This window comes from Bombus impatiens, unplaced genomic scaffold (genome assembly GCF_000188095.3).
Source record: "Bombus impatiens unplaced genomic scaffold, BIMP_2.2 scf_0637, whole genome shotgun sequence".
Lineage (NCBI taxonomy): Eukaryota > Metazoa > Arthropoda > Insecta > Hymenoptera > Apidae > Bombus > Bombus impatiens.
This window is the reverse complement of record NT_177056.1, coordinates 1,581,316-1,602,786: the sequence shown is the minus strand read 5'-3', so window position 1 is coordinate 1,602,786 and position 21,471 is coordinate 1,581,316. Positions and strand designations below refer to the sequence as shown.

General features: G+C 36.8%; 1 protein-coding gene across 1 annotated transcript in view; it reads left to right on the top strand.

The window, feature by feature from the left end:
* The first annotated feature begins 20,011 nt into the window (after positions 1–20,011).
* The window catches only part of LOC100746626 (cAMP-specific 3',5'-cyclic phosphodiesterase), a 370,153-nt gene continuing 368,693 nt past the window's right edge, over positions 20,012–21,471 (top strand). Inside the window, exon 1 of the mRNA XM_033322388.1 lies at positions 20,012–20,392. The gene's annotated coding sequence lies outside the window, so the exon portion shown is untranslated. The remainder of the gene's footprint in view (positions 20,393–21,471) is intronic.

The following is a 21,471-nucleotide window of genomic DNA, read 5'->3' as shown; positions in this document are numbered from 1 at the left end:
GCGCACCCTTGATTCTTTGTTTCGTCTGAGCCATGCTCTAACTTTTCTGTGAGAAAGCCGTTATAAAGCAGAAGCTCTCCCAGCAGATTTCGCATGTCCTTGAAGTGTCTCATGATCGTTGTCGTTTGCTCTTTGTTAACTTTCTTGTTTGGGTCCATGCAGAACGCCAGTACGCTCTTCTCTATTTCGCTAGCCTGTTCCCTTATTTCGAGAATTGGCCGCTCTTCTTCCTTTTCCTCGTTTTTCTCCCCGTTAGCTCGCTTCTTGCTTGTCACCCGGCCTAACACTGGGCTTGCAACTGTCGCGTCTGTTACTGTTTCAGGTTTCTGCGCTTTGATTGGTTGCATTACCATCTTGGCCTTCATGGCTCTATAAGTATAGTCAATTGGGAAACAGTTGCCTTCCGCTAAGTCCAGCGGTGTACTGATTTGCACTCTTACGCACTATGTCCAGCGGTGTATCGTTTTCCAAGCGTGCGCGATTAAATTCAGCGGCGTATCGATTTTCAAGCATGCACGACCAAGTTCAGCGGTGTATTGATTTTCAAGCACACGTGACTAGGTTCAGAAGTGTATTGTTCTTGACATTCGCCCCTGAACTTCGACTCTTTCGAATGTCTCGCTATTTTTACAGACATGCACTTACCGATCCCAACGGATTTCAACTGAGATTCCAACGGATTTCTAGCTGATATTTAACCTCAATTTCGTATGATTGTACCAACTTGGTGCTTGCCTAATTTAGAAACTTCCCTATGCACATTAGGGAATTTTAGATTCTATCGAATCCTGGTACTTCAACTTGAAATCAAATAATAATTTAACGCGGATTTTACTTGATATTTAATCTCAGTTCCTCTGATTGTACAGAGGATTGTTCAATATTGATTTAGAGAATTTGTTGTCCCCGCTAGGGAATTTTTCCATTTCCATTGGACTAGGGTCGTACAACTTCAGATGTAATCATACCTAGTGATATTTAACTTGTTTTCTGCGGTTATAAGGAGTTCGAACAAACTCAACAAAGTTCGCCAATCTAATATACGCGGTGTAATGTGCAGCAATATGGCGTCGAAAGATTCTACAATATTGCATTAAGACGCTATTTCTAATTTTATAAGGCTATATTTTATAAGGAACTATAGGCCAAAGATGAATTATTTTGCTTGAAAAATAACTTTTGCTGCGCTGTTGGTAAATTCTAAAATTCTTTGTGAAAATTTGTAACGTTCTTCCTTACTGACTAGTCGATATTGTAGATTCCACATAAAGTAGCATTTTATTGGCGATAAATCAGAAATCTGTTTTACTATCAGACAATTTGAGCTTTATCGACGCCTTTTAGATTATCTGTCATCGGTCAAACATAACTCATTAATTCTCTTATTTATCCTTCAGATTAAGAAAGAGAACAAACTTTCTTACTAATTAATGAACACACATTATGCGTGTGTGTGGTTAGGCCGTGGAATTGCGTCGCTTATTCCCATTCCTTACAACTTCAAATATTAAAAATGTCGAGACATATATCGATTCAATTTACGTCTCGATACAATCACAATTTGTGATAATATCATCCATGCGATTAAGTGTAACCACGCATGTAATATTGCCGTAAATTACAATTATAATTCCAAGTTTATTTACATTTATTTTAACGATATCATTTCCTCAGACGTGTTTTATCGCGTTTTACGCAATGGTCACTAGCCTTCGTCAGTATCATCAAGCGCGTTCCCACCCTTCCGTAACAAAGAGATAAGCAATTTGCAGTCGCAGAGTATCCGAGTGGAAAGTTTAACAATTTCCGTAATGGCACGCGCGTTCCCCTGATAATTGAACGAAATTCATTCAGCTATTTTCGAGTGGAGGGATTTAATGCGAACACATTATCTGAAATTCCCTGGCGTTATAACTAGCGCAGTAATTACGGATAGCATTTTGATTTATCAGTTTAGATGCTTCCCCAACTGAAAGTGGTGAGATTATTTGTGCTTCAGGATTTTATTTGATTTATTCACCAATTACAAAATTTGACCCATTTATGAACGTAGCGGTGGTTGCAATAGTTTGCAGCAATTCCTGGATCGTCTAAAATGAAAATTATTATAAAATCCTGTAGATTCGATGAAATCTTGACTACGAGCCTCCTTTACTCGCTATTTGTTACATATAACGATAATTCATTCAAATAAAATTCTACGAAATTACCGATTTTATGAATCATTTTAAAGACATAAATGATCTTAACCTATTTGATGGTTCTAACAAAAACATGAAATAAGTCGTAACGTTTTTACCTTGTTATATATTAAAATTTGTTTTTCTGCTTATATTTCACTGCGATTAAGCCTCAACATTCTCAACTTCTTCTCATAGTTGTTTCTCTATAAATATCTGCCAGTTGACTAGCAGCGTCACGGAGGCTGTTTCGAGTGGCGCGCTATCGTGAGAATTTATATTGGACGCGTTTCATTGGACATAACCTAAAATCGATAGCACGCCGGCCGTGTCATCGAGTCCCAATCGCGCTTTAGTCGAAACGGGACAACTCCAATTCGCCGTACCCTGCGCCCCTCATGGCTCAGTTTAACCAACTTTCTTAATCGCTTGTTCCTTTTGCCCTCCTCGAGGCCACTGCAACTTTTAGAAGCAGGGCACGGACGATTAAGGAGTACGATTCGTAGCGAGCAAATTGAAACGATAAATGGGTGGAAAAATATGAAATGCAGGCGAATAAATACATGGTTTAGCAAAAATGATCGGAAATTGGACATTTCTGCGAAAATGTTATATCAATTTATGACGTTCTATGAAAATAAATAAAAACTGTGAGAACCTGTTCCACACAAATCCCTACCGCTGTCTTAATAAAAATCGTCGTTCACCGTGTAATATTTCCTCTTCTTTGATCAATTACCAAAGATTCTTTCAAATTTTAAACTTTTCCCCCGCTGTTCCCCTAAAAATTCCTCGTTCAACTTCACCAGAAAGATTCCAGTTCCTTTAAAAATTCTCGAGGACGCCATGGATTGCTCGAACGGTGGCGATCATCGTAGGTACAATGTCGCGTTGCGAAGTTGGTAAAGTCGCAGCCCAGGCAGAAGGGCGGTTATTGATTGGCTGCCTGTTGCTTTTAGCCCTGCAACTGCTGCGGTTACACTGCCTCGCCATCCCCATCGCCCCTTTGTTCCCCTGCTCCCACCAAGGGCTTCTGTAGTCCGCTAATGGATACCTTTGCTCCGTTCACCGACTATTTGGATACTTGCGTTTCGATTTTTTATCCCCTTCGTCTATTGCACCCTCTTCTATACGCAACGAACAATCGTCTGAAGTTCACCCACCAGCTGGTTCCCTCTCACTAAATTGTTTGCGTTTCTTAGATTGTTTTCGGATATAGCAGAGGATTCGCTACTGTTTGAGCTATTATTTAGAGTAGATCGATCGCGTTCTTTCGTCTCAGCCATTACGCAGTCTGCGATGGGTTGTCTGAGAGGAGAAATTCATTTTAGAGGTAAGCGAGGAGGTGGGAAGAAATTTGTAAAAAATTTGAACGTCGTGGTGGATTATTGGCAAGGTTAACGGAAGCTTTGTTGCAAAGAACCTTATTTATATAAATGATAGGTTTAAAAAAGGGGGAAAGTTGGTCGCTTGATAAATTGGGGGGTTGGGGAAGTTTTGTAACGTCGAAGCGAAAATACGCCTACGTAAAAGGCGAGGAACACGATCGTTGTTCTTTGAAATATATTGCACTGGCAACTAAGTGATTGCGGATTTTCTCAATGCCACCTAATGGCAAAATCCGCAATCGCTTAGTTGCCAACCTAATGGAAACTGCAAAATTGCAAGAATTTGAAATACGCGAATTTTCAAGCAAGCAATATAATCGTAACACAACGTGTACAAGTAATTTACTTGTAGGAGGCGGAAAACGTAAAAATTTGGAATTATAGTAATTTCAATGTACAGAGTGCCAGAAAGATAGCTCTATCGATAACTATTTTTTTAAATTATATCTTAATAATTGTACAATAATTTTTAAACCGATGGCGATTACAGGTACTTGTATGTAATAGATTGGTACGTTAAAATCCAATTACACAGCTAACTATCAAATTCGAAATTGCAGTACGTGAACGAAACAGAGTAATCTCGATTTGATGGTGGAAGCTCATCCGTGTCCACTATGTTCGATCGACGTTGCTATCCACGGACGATGAAACTGTCGAAAATTCATTATTGTTACCAGCGATAAGTTATTTACGTGGCGTTGTACGCTGATTAAATCTCGTCAGATGTACCGTGCAACTGCACACGTGGCCAAGCCTCGAGGCCGTGAAAATTATTACGCTGCGGGCGAATCACTGGCTACAGTTGAATATTACGCCGATCGGCAGTGGCCTATTTTCTGCATAGATCAGTTGTTTCTATCGAATGGAAACAATTATCATTGAAATTCATCTATAATTCATATTCGATCGTTTTTTCAATTATTATCGTTAATACCATCAGATGGTTAAACAGGTTCCTTCAAATTCCATCGTTTTTCTAATAATTTACGTTCGCTAAAAATTCTATCGTCCTTCAAATTCATCCATCATTCAGATACACTTTACAGTTTAAATCAAATCTTTTTTTTAAGTATTTTCTTAATAATTTCTCATTCAAATCCGATTATCGTTCAAATTATAGTAGATATCGACCACGTTCTACTACTGTCACAGAGATTATGGAATTTTTTATACGCATCGCGACCGATGAAATTGCTTTCTACTTGGGATTCTTTGAAATTCCGAACGTTATAGCTGATGAATTTTAACGACGATTAAATTTAGACGAACTTTAGACTACCGATGTCAGGAAGCTGACAAGTTTCCCTGGCAAAGAGAACGTATTATCCCGCGATAAAAGAAAAGATCGGTGAAAGGAATTCGCCGAGTGAAGGGCGGGTGGGATAAATTCCATCAGTCGGATTCCAAGCCGAGATCTGTCCGTAATTCAGGACAGAGAGCATCGCTGTTTAAAAGAGACAAAAGTTTCCCACCTATTTCCTCGTTCAGTTATCTCTTCTCACGGTACACGAGGATGAAATAGAGGCGAACGTGATCTATGAACATCCTCAAACCGATTTTCCTCAATCTTGTCGGGATACAATAGCCCTTTTTTGCGATTTCATCGCTGGAAAATCGTTTACGGGCAAGAAGACTTTACTTGTTTAAGCGAGGGCTGATTTTGTTCGAACTGTGGAATTTTTTCGATCGAAGACTGTAAATTGTTTCTTGCCGAGAAGTTTAGAATCGTTGTAAAATTAAAGAATAAGCTGAGAATAAAAAGTAAGATTAGATTAGAGGGTTGATCATTTGGTAGATTATTTTATTTATTAATTCACTACTATGCTCGAATTCTGGTTGTGGGAAAATTTAAAAGCCCTCTTAGAAGGGGAAAATGGGAAAAAGTTTGTGTCGTTCTTACGAGCATGATCAATTTTTGAAGATTAATAAACCTCGATTATTTACTTTTTAATGCAACGAAGAAATTCCCTTTGAACGAAACTAATTTAACAAATCTTAATACGTCAACTTGATTCTGCGATATACAGTTTGTCTGACTATAACAAGTTGAGTCTACTGATTAAACAGACAGCAGTTTTCAAACGTCCCGTCAATAAGGGCGTTCTTGCAGCAGTGTTTAACTTAGAATGTACGTTTAATAGACAGTCAGGCTGTAGAGTAATAATATTAAAATTTGTTCTTGTTCCGTGTCGGAACGTTTTCGTTCCATTAACCTAGCCGAAGAATTGTCATGGAGCAAAGTTAAATTAACTCGGACCCAGAGTCTCACCGCACCTTCTTCTCTAGTATCCAAGTGATGTTTGTGCCACGTCTTTGTTGGTGCAAACTACTAAATTGTCTCAAACGCAGCTAGTCGAGTACGTGCACCTGAGTGTCACGAAACTTGCAAAACAACATTTGTAATTTCATACACAATATTTCATTTTTGCCATTAACTTACAAATTTTGTCTGATTTGGAATTAATTTTAACTCGATTAAGCAATTCAAACATACAAATTTATGTAGAAAACAGTTCCAAAACAGTTCCTTATCGTCTCTATCTAATGAATTTTTCAGATTTGTATAGTCGTATTTATTTGTTATATACAAACACTCTCAAACGCGATAAAGTTGCTGCACACTTTATATTTTCCTTTATCATCAACCAGTTACTTGATTCAGATCGTTTTGAGGTACGAAAATGTTCGTTTGAAAATGTCAAACATCGTGCAACTGTTCCAAACTAATTTTTCTTCTCATCCCTTAGTCCTCGCCTAAACTCTACCTACCCTTTTCAACTGATCTTTTCTCTCAGTTTACATCCAGAACTTGAGTTCCAACTGATCCTAGAAACTTGCAAACACAAATTTACCAATCAAACACCATCAAACATCGTACAACTGCCTCAAACCTAAGCCCACTTTTATTCTCGACTTATTCTGCAAGTTTGATGCAATGTAACCTACAACGAAGGTTTACCGAGAATCAACCGGAATTAATCAATTAGCAGACCGTTCGCGAATCTGTTTATCGTTCTCTGTGGACCCTCGATGATCCCTCAAAGGAAATGACCAAGGAAAAGCTCTTCAATTCCCGCTTCTCGACTATCTGCTCAAGTAATTTCGCTAATCACAGTGGAGATTATTTCGCCCTGAGGCTACGACGACGTTCTATTTACCGTTATCTCGGTATGGGAGTTTCGCAAATTTGCACAGCAGGTAGAGGAAGATGTCCACCAAACTGTCCCGTTTAAACGATAGGCAGGTCGTTTGCAGGACAGATGGGAGAGAATCGTCAGAGAACGCAATGTTTGATCAGTTCCATAACCTAATGATTTACTTTCATTTCGATAGACCTGAAAGCTCTATGAACTTTTCTGGGAATCTTTACCTTTTTGATGGGAAATTGGGGATTGACTTGGACGTGTGTTTTGATGGATGCAAATGGAATTTATGTTACAGCGAACGAACGAAGTAACGAACCGAATGGCCAGATTATTTTGTTGACTGGCTTTTACCTTATTTTGGTTACCAGCTTGTGCACATTAGCGTTAAAAAAGAATCGTTGAAGATTTTTGGATTTCACTTAAGTAGGCTACAATTAAAAAGTATTATACGAAACTTCCTTCGAAGATTTTTAATTTGAGTTTCAATTCAATAGGATGAAAAATTCATTTGTATTATCCTAAAAAAAAAAAAGGATTCTGTTCACATCTGTCCTTTAATCATCAGGATTTTTAAATTTAATTTAATTAAAAATATTCTATTAAACTCTGGTTCACATTATTATGGAAAAAAGTTGAAGAAGTAAAAATTTCTTAAATAATCACATTTCGTCAACAAATGGCATATTCATCCATCTCAACTCTTCTCTTCCATTGCTAAAACTCCTATCTACTTACGGATTCCACAGATCCCATTTCTACTTCCATCGATCGTTCCACGCTAAGAACTCGAAAATCTAGTTCAATCTGTAACGCGACCAATCCTTCAGGCGGTAATAAATCCAAGAGCGGGCAAAACGCATCGGAACGAATTGGTAGCATCGATCGAACGCGTTTCGAATGTGGTTCTCCGTTAACGGGTGATAACTCGCGATATTAGTATGGCACAGAGGACGAAAAGCAAACCGCGCAAGCGTTCGTTCCTATATCGACCCTTGACCGTCTCTTTGGAGCATCCGTTTCACCGAATGCAGGCCTCGTTGTCTCAATTGTACGATTCACTAACGATTATGCATCAGCCGAATAGCATCTGGGACCAGGACTATGACTAGGCGGCTGAAATGTTTCGAATTGGCAGAATTATTAAAGGCAAAAATTCCTTTTTTCGTAATTACGCTTTTGAGAACCGAATGTTTTTTTTTGGAAAAATATGTTTTCTCTTTGTCGATTACTAACAACAAAATACATAAAATATCGTGAATATTCCACTACTAGTAACGGGTAATACGAATCTTTTTTTTTTTACAAGTATAAAATCAATTTATTCCGACGAGTTTGTAAAAAATTTGTTTGTTGTAAAAAGTTAGTTTTCCAGAAAAAATATGTTCTTTATTAAGAGATTGAAAGATTTTATGAACATCTGTAAAACGAACTTCAATGTGCTATATTTATAAAGAAATTTCCGTTCGAATTTTATTGTATAGTGGTGCCATATTGCTTGGGAACTATTTCTAAGTGGTTCTGGAAATTGTAGCTCTCTCGCTAATAATGCTTCGACCGACATTAAAGCTAGTGCCGTAATCAAATCAAAAAGCGGCGCATCAAACGGACTTACTGATTTACATCGACTCCTCAATAATTCATTTTAACCTACCTTGTGCGATGCTTCTGCCTGTCATATCCATCCCTTTGTACTTTCAATGTTACCCAATAACACGCGTTATTAGTCAAATACCAGCGACAGTTTTCATTTGAAGCAACGTTAACAAGCGACAGATACGCTGAATAGTCACTAAAATTGGAAATTCTTCTCCATGCTGCATCTCGGATGTGTGACTTCACAAAGTGTCGTCATTGAAACATAAAAAACCTCGAAGTCTCCCTTTCAAAATGCTTTTTGAATCACGTCGATACGACGCTCCGTTCTCGAGATATCGTTGTTTAAAGAGAATTGTAATTTTTTAATAGCGCGACTAATTGCGTCCCACGCATTGTCCTGCCTCACGCTAGTCACGTGATCACTTATAGTCGCGGGTTTGTAGTGTCGCTAGTAGGAAGGTATGTGAAGAAGTAGATCGGGTGGATCTAGTCAGCCATTCATACACGGAACGTCGTGTCGCTCTCATAAAGTTTGAAACAGTGTGTCATGGGAATGGATTAAGGTATCGACTTGAAACAGAGTGCATTTTCAAGAGAAAGCTTTCCTCTATTCCTTGAATAGAATTTTAGTGAAAACTGCGAGATTCTGCTGAGTGTATTTTGAGATAAAAGAGGATTAGAGTGTTATATGGAAGACTGAGGAGCGATGATAATTTACATAAAACAATTTGAACATATGAAAATTGGTACAAAAAGTTTATCCTTCGTTTTGGAAGAAAAAATCTTACTCTGCTAATTCTCCATTTATCTTAATTGAAAATTGAATATTTTATATTCATATTGAAATTATAAAATTGTGGAAAGAAATCAAAAAAGTTTTTTAAGCAAACAAAATATATTTTACGTTCAACATATAAAATATATATTGAATACAAAATATATAACAGCGTCGGCTATTTTTTTAAAGTAAAAAGAAATGCAAGTGAATAGCAACCCCTAATTGCACGGAGTTTTTTCAGCTCCTTCGCGTTATTGCTTCTGTTAGATCGTAAAAGCACAATTTTCTTAGGAATCATAGCGATGAATTCGAACAGAGAGTGTAGAAAAATTGCCCTACAAATGGTAGAACAGTAATGACGTACAGCAGAAGGAAGAAAGAAAGCAGCTTGGCCCATTATTGCTAGACTTCCGGAGTCACTGAGCAACCGGGAAAAATCTCATCGACTTTTAAGGTGAAAAAGGGAGATGAAAAATCGCCATTACCAGTGCGAACAGAGATCTGAAGATAATGAAAGAATAAGAAAGAGAGAAAAGAAAACTCACCTTATCCAGATAATTTCAACTAAATTAGTCCTATATTTGTGAATCTATGGTGTGAAAAAAGCGCAAGAAAATAATTGAAAACATTTAAATACAGACAAAAGTACTGATATAAGTATCAAGAAAATGAAAACTTGTAACTAATGTAATAAAATCACAGGGTCCCTTTAAATTAAATTTTATCACGTGGCCCCTTTAAATTAGAATATTCATTTAATCAAACATGTATTTCAAAATTTTCAAATTTTACATATCCAATGGATATTTTTTAGATCTTCATTACTTGAGTTAAAGCGAAATTCCAAAAGTCTAAAATTATTTAACGACTTAGTTCTTAGTCAAAGTTACAAGTTCCGAGAGTTTTCAAAACAGATATATCATCATTACATAAATGGAAGAAAAATCAAAAAAATAATATTTTCACAAATTGTTCAGCAATTTATTTTGTCAACTAAAACGAACAAAGAGTTGAGAAACTACAATAGCTGTGATTTAAACATAGAGAACAAAGGAAATCACGTTGAATTTCAATACCTATGCATGCCTAACAGAATATCTCGAAATTGTTAAGGCTATCGAGAACACGCGAATGGTTTTATTTCCGTTATTCAGATTGAAGCGAAATTTTCCTCGCTAACAATACGATTTATTCAACTTTATACTTCGCGTATTGTAATAACGACACGGTAACATTTTAACTAGCCTCTTGTTGCGTAATGATCGTTCGTTTCTTTCTTCGCAGAAAATCAATCTGCCATTACGTGAATTTGTAATCGTCCGATATAAAATAAATGTTTAACGTGCTGTTGTCGGTAATTGCTTCGCGTTCTCTGCGTCCACATTTCCTGTGTCGACGCCAACCTTGTTTTATCACACTTGAACGCACCGACGTCTCGAATCGATTGCGTGCTATTGCGGCAATTTGCAAACATTATTGCGATATTCATCCATGTTTGAATATCGCTCCATACGGTCGTACGTCCAACGGTCACCGAGATGAACCTCATCGTAAAATAATGGGGAGAAAGCTCGGCAATTTTCACGTTAATGGTTTAATTTACCGTTTCATCGATTTATTTTAATTTAGCGAGAATTTTTTTTAAATGAATACAATACGACATAAATAAATATAACATGATCATAATCTTTTAATATGGAATCTATGTTGTTCCGTTATTATAGTTCCGTCAAATTACGTTACTTACCTTTTTAAATAATTTTTAGGATTTTTAGTTAGTAGAAATTTCTATAGCATTTCGTACTGTTATTTCAAATTATACGCTTTCAAGTAACTGCTGTTTTCTTAAAGAATTTAGGTAATTTCCCATTATCGGAAATTTACATAGAATTTTATTCTGTTATCTCGAATTACACGTAATTTAACGAAGAATTACTAGGTCGAATACAGTTTGACCACCAACTGCTATTTCCAGTACACCATGGACCTTATGGGAACCGAATTACAAATCGATATAGCTTTAAGTGGAGCTATGTGGGGTATCTCGTATCCGAATGCGAATCCGAATCCTTATCAAGCTCTTATCCTTTTAAAAAACTCCAAATATCATCGTGAGTATAACACTTTACGAAATTATTTTACTGTACAAAATATTAATCATATGTGACAAGGAAAGCTGCAAAATATGACAAAATATCGTAATTTTATCGAGTGAAAATATATTTATCCGGGACAATGTAGAAGTAATTATCATCAGCATGATAAAGTGCGAATGTTGGGTGAAGTTTGTTAAAGTTTGAAGAATCTCGTTTCAAAGGAGCAGCTAAACACAATTACGCGAATATATTGTAACTCGTTGAATAAATAACGTCTAAAACGAGATAGGATGGCAACGATAGTGCATCAATTAATGCATCAGTCAAGCACGTGTTCTCAATAAGAAGCAAACTAATCATCAATCTCACTCTCTCGTTCGTTTAGTTCGCATACAGGGTGGATTCAATTACAGCTTGAGAATTTCCAATAATCCGATAGTCGATGCGTATAGTCATTCGTGACTGACATCGATTTAATTCATTTCACCGTGAAATGAATACACTAATTCTCTATTGTTTAAACTATCGCTAGCAATTACACGTACAAGGAATTTTCTTTCCAACAAACGCAAGACATTTGAATCGATATATTCGAAATACATTAAGAAAATTAGAATTTAAATTTATCATTGCATTTGCTTACGAATAACCGAACGAAGGGCAGATCATTCGTTACGAAAGGAAAAAATAAATTTTAAACTTTTCTAACAAAAGGGATCAGTCACGTAAGAATAAAGAAATAATCAATGGAAAGGGAGTAAAATTTCTCTGTTCGTATTTTTCCACGATTCTCACGTGAAATAGTCGTACAGTTATTCTTCCACAAACAGTCTCGAATTTACTATGAAATTACGTCGCCAACGGCTTTCCACCAGTTTTCTCTCGAAAAAGCCTTCTATAACGATTCAGTCTTTTGCGAGAATTTACAAGAGATACACGCGACAATACACACACGCGTACAGTGAGTATCAAAGATGCGTGCACACCTCAGAAACTTGAGATTCGTATGATATTGACTGACATTTTATCGCATCCTTATACAGGGTGGTTGGTAACTGATGGCACAAGCAGAAAGGGGGTGATTCTACTCGGAAAAAGAAGTCGAAAATATAGAATAAAAATTTAAAAATTTAAAAATTTAAAAATTCAAAAATTCAAAAATTCAAAAATTCAAAAATTTAAAAATTTAAAAATTTGAAAATTTGAAAATTTAAAAATTTGAAAATTTAAAAATTTAAAAATTTAAAAATTTAAAATTTTAAAAAAATAACGTCAATCGAGACAACGATCTACAGTGAGACCCGTTATAACGAGACGCGATAAAGTGCACGCGTACCGAGCGAAAATTCAAAGTCGATTTTCTCGAAAACAAAGCCTCGAACGAAAAATTTGTATTGTATATTTTCAACTCCTTTTTTCGCGTAGAATCACCCCCTTTCCGCTTGTACCACCAGTTACCAACCACCCTGTATATTTTATATCTTTCCATTCAATTTTCAATTGACGCAACGTATGTGTAAGAATCTTTGAGAAAGTTTCGTCACTTCAATATGTGTACTTGCTTGCGATTCTCGCTGCATACTCGTTGGTTACACTTGGATTCAGCGTACGAGTTCTCCTTGACAGGCTGCAGAATTTCTGCACTTGCTATTTTCGCTTTTATTTACTGTTGATCATCGGCCTGACGGCCGAGTCGCAGATGGAACGTCGGTCGATACTATTCCTGAATGGACAACACGTGCGAAGTTAAAGGGGGAAAAAAGGAAAATAAATTAAGGACAGTTCAATTACTCAACATTATGTAGCAATTCGCGAATTAAGGAAACCGATAACGCGTGGAAGATTAGAAAAAAGGAAAAGATCGGAGAACCTTCTAAAATTCTATTACTCTGAGATAAAAATTCTGAAATAAAAATCAAATATTATCCTAATGTCATATACAAATTCTAAAATGAACGTGAGAAGTGTGAAACATGTTCTTTGAAAAAATCCTCAAAAAATGCTCAACAAAAAATACGAAAAGATACAAAGAATATAAAAAAACGTACTCCACGAAATAAAGAAAATACTGTAAAATGGAACGAGTATAAAATATATTGCACATGTGAGAAGCATATTTTATGAAAAATATAAAAACATATTACACCGGAAGAATAAAAAACATAGAAAATATAGTATAGCACGGTAAGTTCTTAATTACGCGATAGAAAGGTATTACATAGGACTTAAAAAATATTGCGTAACAAATGGAAAAAAAGAATCGGAAGAAATATAAAATTGTAAAATATAAAACTATACAAAATATAAAAATTTATTCTCCAAAAGAAACAAGCAGTCGTTTATGCGATAGAACAGGTGTCTCGATGAGGAATGCGTAATGAAGCGTCCCAGCCAGCTTTTTAATTGCTATTTACCGAGCTTTCATCCACTCCCCTCGCTCCTCCACTTGTCTAGACTTCAAAGTGTGTCCCGAAGCGCGCCCTCGTGCAGAAACGATGATTTTTCATGGAGCGTTTGTGTACTTGTTTATTCTCGTCGATTCTTCCTGTGATCATTACTTCGCAACAGTGACACTCGATTCATTCGCACCAGCGGAAAATATAGTATCTCTGTTGCTTTTGAAAAAGAACAATTGGTCGGAGCCAATTTATCGACAATTGCGAATTCTGCGTTAAATTTATGTAAACAAATTCGAGTAAATACGTGAAATATTTTCTGAACGATATATTTTGCACAAAACGAAATGTTTTATAGGGTGAAAGTATTTATTTTATTATTTATTTATTATCGTTTAGTCCGTGTCTTTCGGCTTTGGACGAACTTTCGGTTTTACATCTCTTACATCTAATTTTCTTCTTATTTGTCTACTTGCCCTCTTTTGCACTCTATTTTATTGCACTACCTTGCTTATTCTACCTCTAAAAACTAAGCATTAGGACCTATAAATTATCAACTAATGACTAAAAACTATTGCAACTTTGGTCTTTAGCCTCCTTGTTGTGCCTCCTTCTTGTCGTTTGCCCTTCTCTTCTCTATTATTGCTTTCAGTTCAGCTGAACCTCCTCCAGTCTCGTTTAGCGTTTTTCCCGTGTCTTTTGGTTCTCCCGTTATTTCACATTCTTCTATTACATGTCTTAAGTCTTCTTCTTTCCTTCTGCATAGTCTGCATCTTTTTCCCCCTCTTCTTTCCAGTATTCCCTTGCTTTGATCTCGTTTCCGCATTTGAATCTTGCCAGTACTCTTCTGTCCTTCCACTTCATCCTCCCTTCCAAGTACTTTGGTAATTTCTCTTTGGCTATGTTTTTGTAGTGTATATTATACTTGGATTCCCTTATCCTTTTCCCCCTCTCTTCTGTTTCTTTCTTTCTTCTTTCTCCTATAATTTGGTCTGGGGTGAAAGTATTTAAAAGACTAGATAAGGAAATCGAGAGGCTCAGTGGAAGAATACTAGAGCTACGTTGTTTAAAAATGGAGACAAGTATTCGTAAATATCGCAATCTTTGACAAATTTTTGCACCTATTATCCATAACGTTCGATCCTCGACTCTAATCGATCTATCAATTTTCTAAAAAAAGGAAAAAGTTCTAACGTCAAATTTCTCAAAATTGTACAACCCACAACGTCTAATTTCTAACCCTGAAAGGTGATCTAGGAACAAGAAGAAGGCCACAAGCTGTTCCATATTATGCTTATCGAAAGTTCTGCAATCCACAGCATCTCAAATCTTAATATAATATTGACCTAACCAACTTACCACTGTTATAGACTACAGTTTTTATAGTGAAAAAGAACTACATAACGCTTCTAAAATATCGTAAAGCAGTGTAGTCGGAAAATCAAAGTCTATGCTCTTAAATTTGGTCCACAGACAAAATGGCTTCACGCATGTCCTCGGAGGCGTCATTTGTCTCAATCATGTTTTTCCCCATCGACTAGCGGTGAACACGCGAACTACTCACGTGCAGTTCGCTCGCGTGTCCCATAACTCACGTCACGTGACCGGCGTGTCGCCTTAAGTAGAAACGACAGACGTAATGGCCAACCGGTAGTCCATTACCCACTTGTATGACGTACGAAATGATAGCACGGCTATCTGCCGTAAAGATTGACACAATTTGCTAGGCACACGCGTATATTTCCGTCTCATCTAACCGAGAACTACCTCGAAGGACGGTCTTTTCCTTATATAACGTAACACACAATTGAAACGTGTCTTACCAACATGATAGTTGTCCGATGAACAAATCACAGATCATGGGTTCACATGTTCGTTGATATTGACGCGTTTGCTGCGTCTAGTCGATTGTTTAATTAATATTTAAAATGATTTTTTTAAGCATTTTAATTTCTCTTCTACGTTTTAATTTTAGAATCTACTCAAGCTTCTTTTATTTTTTTTATTATTACGATCAATAGCATAATGTCTTTGGTATTTGATGACTTTTCTTGCTAATTTATTTGTATATTTTATAAGTTTATTTACAAGTGAAATATAAATGTTCTTCTGAACCAATGACATATTTACATTCTTAAATTATATACACAAATGTGTAGAGGGAGAAAATTGTACTTCCTCCTTTTCTACTTCCTGTTTAATTATGCAAACGTGGTTTCGTTAAACGAATCGAATACGAAGTTGCTCTATTAATTAGATCGAGCAAAACGGATTAATTACCTTGGCTCACTATCGATTTTAGACCTTGGTAATTAATAAACGAACCGTGTTCAGGGGGAGAATTAAATGGTGAATTTTGTATGATTTTGCCAGTAACTTCCTCATCATCAGAAAATTCGAACTGTTTTAGAAACGTGTACATCGAAGTTCCTCGTCAGGCGTTTGGTATTTTCGTAATTGATTCTGAATCATTAGCAAAATTTTGAACTTCCAGATAACCCCGTTTCAACCCCAGAAGATTGGTTTATCTTCATTATGAAAACAAAAGAGCGGAACAAAAACGAAAACTTTTAATGAGTTCCAAAAATATTGTTATGTTTACAATTCATTCTTCCATTAAAATTTCAATTAAATTACAACACGTTTCTCTGCACTCTGCGCTATGGCGAAATTAAAAATTTCCAGAGAGACCAGACAGTGATACTAACTATCGAAATCATTTGAATAAAATTTGTTGGATAGGTAGAAAGTTGATATTAGCTGGATTAAGTAAAATTGAATTAATTAAAAATTGTATGGAAACATTTGGCTAAATTTAAAGAAACCCAATTAATTAATATTGCAGATCGAATGAAATTTGGTTAATTAAAAGTTGTATGAAAAAAAATTTGATTTGAAGCAAAGGAAAATGAATGAATTAATTGCGAATTGTATAAGAAAATTTGATTAAAGCCGAGATATTCTTGTTACGGCACTGAGATGTTAGAGACCTGCGCAATCGGGGAATTCCCAGCGTCACAGACAAAAGGTTCACGTGGAATTTTCATGGAAGCCTGCAGCCCAAGAGCAATGACGTTATTAGAAAATTGAATTGTGTATCGGGTTTCATAAATTCCGAACTTCTATTATTTCATTCTCCATTGTATCACAAAAAAGATCAATAAGCAAATTCATCTATATCTATCTCTATATCTATACACATGTATCTCATATACACTTGTTCGTTGACATTTCAAACTATCTCTTTTTCACTTACATGAAAATCCGTCATACATCCATCAGAACTGGCATATGTGTTTTCAAAAATTTCAGATAAAAGTTTTTTTTTTTACTGTATACAAGATCATAAATATTCTTTTTCCCTTTTTTCCTCTCCCTCTTTTCTAGAACAACAAAATAAAAAACGACAGGACAGTTACATTTGGTATAAAGCAAAACTATCATTTCAGCGTTTTAGATAAATCAACAATTTCGAAATAAAATAAGATACTTTTATACAACTTGCGCATTGAGTTTGTACTTTTTTTAACTTTGCGAATATTTCGCAAAAATGTCGACTATGTCGTATCTACGGAATCTCATGAATTTATCGACATTCATTTTCATAATTAATTACTAACTCTATAATTTTCAATTAAATTAATGCAGAAACACACCACATCCTTTTTTTAAAATATATCCTTTTTATATATTATTTCACAGTTCGTTTCATTTTATTTCTGTCTGCACCTTCCACGCGTTTATTTACGCCACTTTTTTACATCCTCTATCCATTCCCCAACGAAATTTTCGATTATCTGACACAAAATCATCCATCTCCACGTTATCCATCTCCATGACGTTGTTTTGCTACCTCTTCAGTTGTCCACGGATTACGACAGTCGTTGTCAGGTGCCAGCGTGGTTAACCAGAGCCATTCGTTTCCTTTTCTTCTCGCGTAACGCGGTTTATCGCCCTCATTCAGATATTTCCGGCTCGCGAGTGCTCGCACTTTACCGTCGACAACGCTCTCGAATCGTAACGACAACGAGCACATAATCTAATCCACCTTGATGCTTATTTTAGTGCATTAATACACGATTCTTCTAACACAAAATTGATTTGATAATTTAACTTATACCACTTTATATGAATTGTTATAAATACAACGATAAATACATCTCTATTTTTCAATAAATATTACTTCGAATATCATCTTTAATATTTGATTCAACCTTAATCTGATCTGAACTTAACTAATGAAGATTCGAATTAATTATATGATTAATACGATATCAACGCATTAATCAACGCGTTGAATTAATTTTATAATAAACTCTCCATTCGATGTTTATTATTCTCAGTTTCTTTATTACACGTTCGTAAAAAATGATGCGTGAAAGCGTAACTGACGGAGATTTATTTTGTTTCATTTTAGTTGATCCTATTTCATCAACACTTGGGAGCATTTTATTATTGTTATAAAAATAAGAATAAAACGGAAGACAAATGTTAGCGAGATTGAGCAGGAAAATGGCTCTCGCGTTATTAAATTTAATTTTTCCTGATTCCACTTGAATATCCAGAGTATCCAACCAATTTCTAGAAAATTATTAACTCTAGTACTGTCCACGAAAGTTCGACGATTCGATTAATCCTAAAAAAAAAAAAAATTGTTCCCTTAAAAGTCATAAACCTTCCAAGCCATAAAGCGAGATGTCACCGTCTGTTTCTCCGTTTCTCATGAAGAGCAGCAGCGACGACCAGGACATGGTAAGCGCGTTATAGTCGCAGACACGGAATATTTGTCTCGTGCAGAGCGGAAGTGGTGCGTGAAACAGGGTAACAGGATGCTCGATGACGTTGGGCAACGTCACGGTCCTCGACAGGCCAGACAGCTCTAAATTAAACATAGATATCTGCACGACAGCGATTCTTTAAACAAACGGCGCGCGTTGCGCTGCTAAAACGTGCAACAGAGGCAAAAACTCTGCACGTGCCAATGTTTATGTACACTACCACTTATAAGTATCTAGTCAGTTTTCTGAGTGCGTGTTGAGTTAAGAGAACGTGGAGGTTGTTCATTACGAGAGTAGCATAATTATGAAAAGCAAATTTTGGACTAGAAACTTTTCGGAAGAAATATATGGTAATTGTGTATAACAGGTATTTGTGTATGACTTTTCTTCATTTTTACTCCTTAACTGTAGTATTTTTCCTAGTTTCCTAGAAATAACGAGGAATTTAATAGATGTAATATCTTTTCGGTTTTAATTTGCTCGACTACATTAATTAACCGGCCATAGAGACTACACTTCTGTCATCATAAATTTACAAATTTCTAATTTGTTTTATTACCTCTGCTTATCTAGAGGATTTCAACTTTTAAATAGTCAATTTAGAAAATATCATTAAATTCTTTCATCCGTAGTTTGGCAAATTATTCCCCATTAAATAAAAAATTTCAGTATTCGCAAATTAACTTAAAACATAATTGAAGATCCCTTTAACCAGGAATAAATTGTCCTGGTATAAATTTCAACTTCGGAAAATCAATTTAAAACGTATCGTTGGACATTTCTTTACCAGTAATTTCGCGATTAAATCACGTTCTCTGAGATATAAGCAAATGTTCGGATAGTTTTGAACGCTAGTTGTATATTGGGGCTTGAGCGGTGGAGCTAGCACGTCTGACCTAATTTTTGCAAAACAGTCGGCGCAGAGGAACGTTAGTGCGATGCTGGCCACCAACGATGTCGTCGACATTATCCGGCACCGTTGTGATCATCGGTAAAGACTATGAGAAGCGTTAACCGGAAATTCCAGTGGAATGTTAGAAACTTTATTTAGAAGGTCTTTTACGATTAACAATCTTCTCTTCGTCTAACACTCCAATTGTGATAGACATATTTTGGGGGATTTCCTCATGCTATTTTAAATTGTGGAATTTATCGCGAGCCTTTAATTAAAATTTACAATTCTCCCTCTATAATTCGACTATTTTCTATCACACGTTACTGTACATACCTTAACATAAAAATTATTCATAAGCGTCACACAAATATTCCCCAAAACATCTCTCAGTTACGCAGTATGATACAATCCTGACAAAAATAAAAAGGAAAGATAAGAAAATTACGTCATAAAAATTCTCATCTGATTCAAAGCAATACAAACGAACGCACGAACAAAGTTTTAACGAATCAGCAATCCAATCAATCTCATCGCCCAATTGCAAACTAAACCATATACGCATTGAGCAGAGAATCGAACGGATCAATCGAGCGTAAGAGTTTGACCACCAACAGGCAGAGAGAAAAAAAAACAAGGAAAATCATGACGGTGGCGGCGTCGCGGTGCCCCCCGGTTTTCCGGATGTTACGTTACTGTGCTACGGCGACGCCACACAGAGAATCGTTCCGTCAGTCGGGTCTCGGCCGCCGTAAACGTTAATACGACAGCGCACAAGCTCATCGTTTCGGCTCGGAAGCACCGAGCTTCCTCGCGGTACGTTCGTCGTTCCACCGTCCTACCAGTTACCTCTCTACCATTTCACGAACCAAACAACCCTCTTATAATCCCTCGATCCATCCCTGTGCCAGCAAACATCGCCAATTTCCAACTAAGTTCAAGTTGTCAAATCCGTGTTGACCCCAGGTGTCGTCAAAAACGTCTGGACCAGTGTCTGCGTGTCTGTGTCGGGTTGTAGACCCAGCTTCCGGTTGCACCAGGTGCCCTGCGTCAGCATCACCGCGGTTTACTATCCGTGCACCCCTTCTGCGTGCAAAGTGGGGTGAAAGGACGCGGTAGGCGGCTATATAGGCACTCAGGTAACCTTCTGCAACGGAGAATGCGGATACAGTCGTGATTTCTGCTTCTCTATCGACGAGACTAGTGCGAATGAGACTGACAGATCCGTGTTTGCGGTTAGATTTTGGTTAGATTGGTCTTGGGACGTTCTTTTATGGGCTTGGTATGATTTGTTGTAGTTTCTGGGCTTGTGGCAATTGAAGATTTAGATTTGTATTGTTTACGTGCCGTATTTGTGTTAATTTATATTTGAAGGGAACACTAAGGTTGCTATAGATGGGATTTTTGACTTGATTAAGGATTGCGGTTTGTGGAAGTGTAAGGGGTTTTTGTTTTGTAGAAACGTGGGGTTAAAAGTGACGTTTCTTCGTTGTTATCGATATTCAAGCTGTCTTTGGAGATCGTTGTTCTGGCGATTGGAACGTAGGAAACGAGGTGCACGTGGCGCCGGTATTACGCGTTCTTTCCACAACATCGTTCCCCATGTCAGACTTTCCATGTGAACTTTCATACAAATTTCTTATCGTCTCGTGAGTTACGAATAACGAATGTCCAAAGAAAGTTCATAATTTTGTAGTAAATCCGTGTAAACGTGTTAATTTCCAGTAGTCTTTCGCTGTCACCGTCAAGTACGTTTCCTAGCGCCTCGTATTTCTGACGAATTTTAATCCCATCTGAAAATTATTTACCACAGACTTCAACTTCTTCAAACCTTTGCCTTTTGTAATCTAGGCGTTCAAACTTTCTCAAACACTGTTCAACGCTTCGTTCTGATTCCAGAAAAGCGTGATAGAAACCCCTATCAGACACACAGACAGCTGAACCTACCCTCAAACCAAGCCAAACCACTCCAATCCTTTTTAAACTCTTTTTTATCAACTTCTGTACCCGATTTCTCGCCGATGTAGTGCGTGATCGTTGCGGAAATCCGCGTAGTCGACCAGTGTGGCATTTCTGTGACCAGATGTACTGGACAGGCATGTGTCCCCTGGGACTACGCGTTCTCGTACCCTCGTGAAGTAGCCGGAAGAAAAACAGGCCGGAGGCAGCCAGTAAGCCAGCAGAAAAATGGATCTGTTCGATTCGAAAGAGGGTTGCG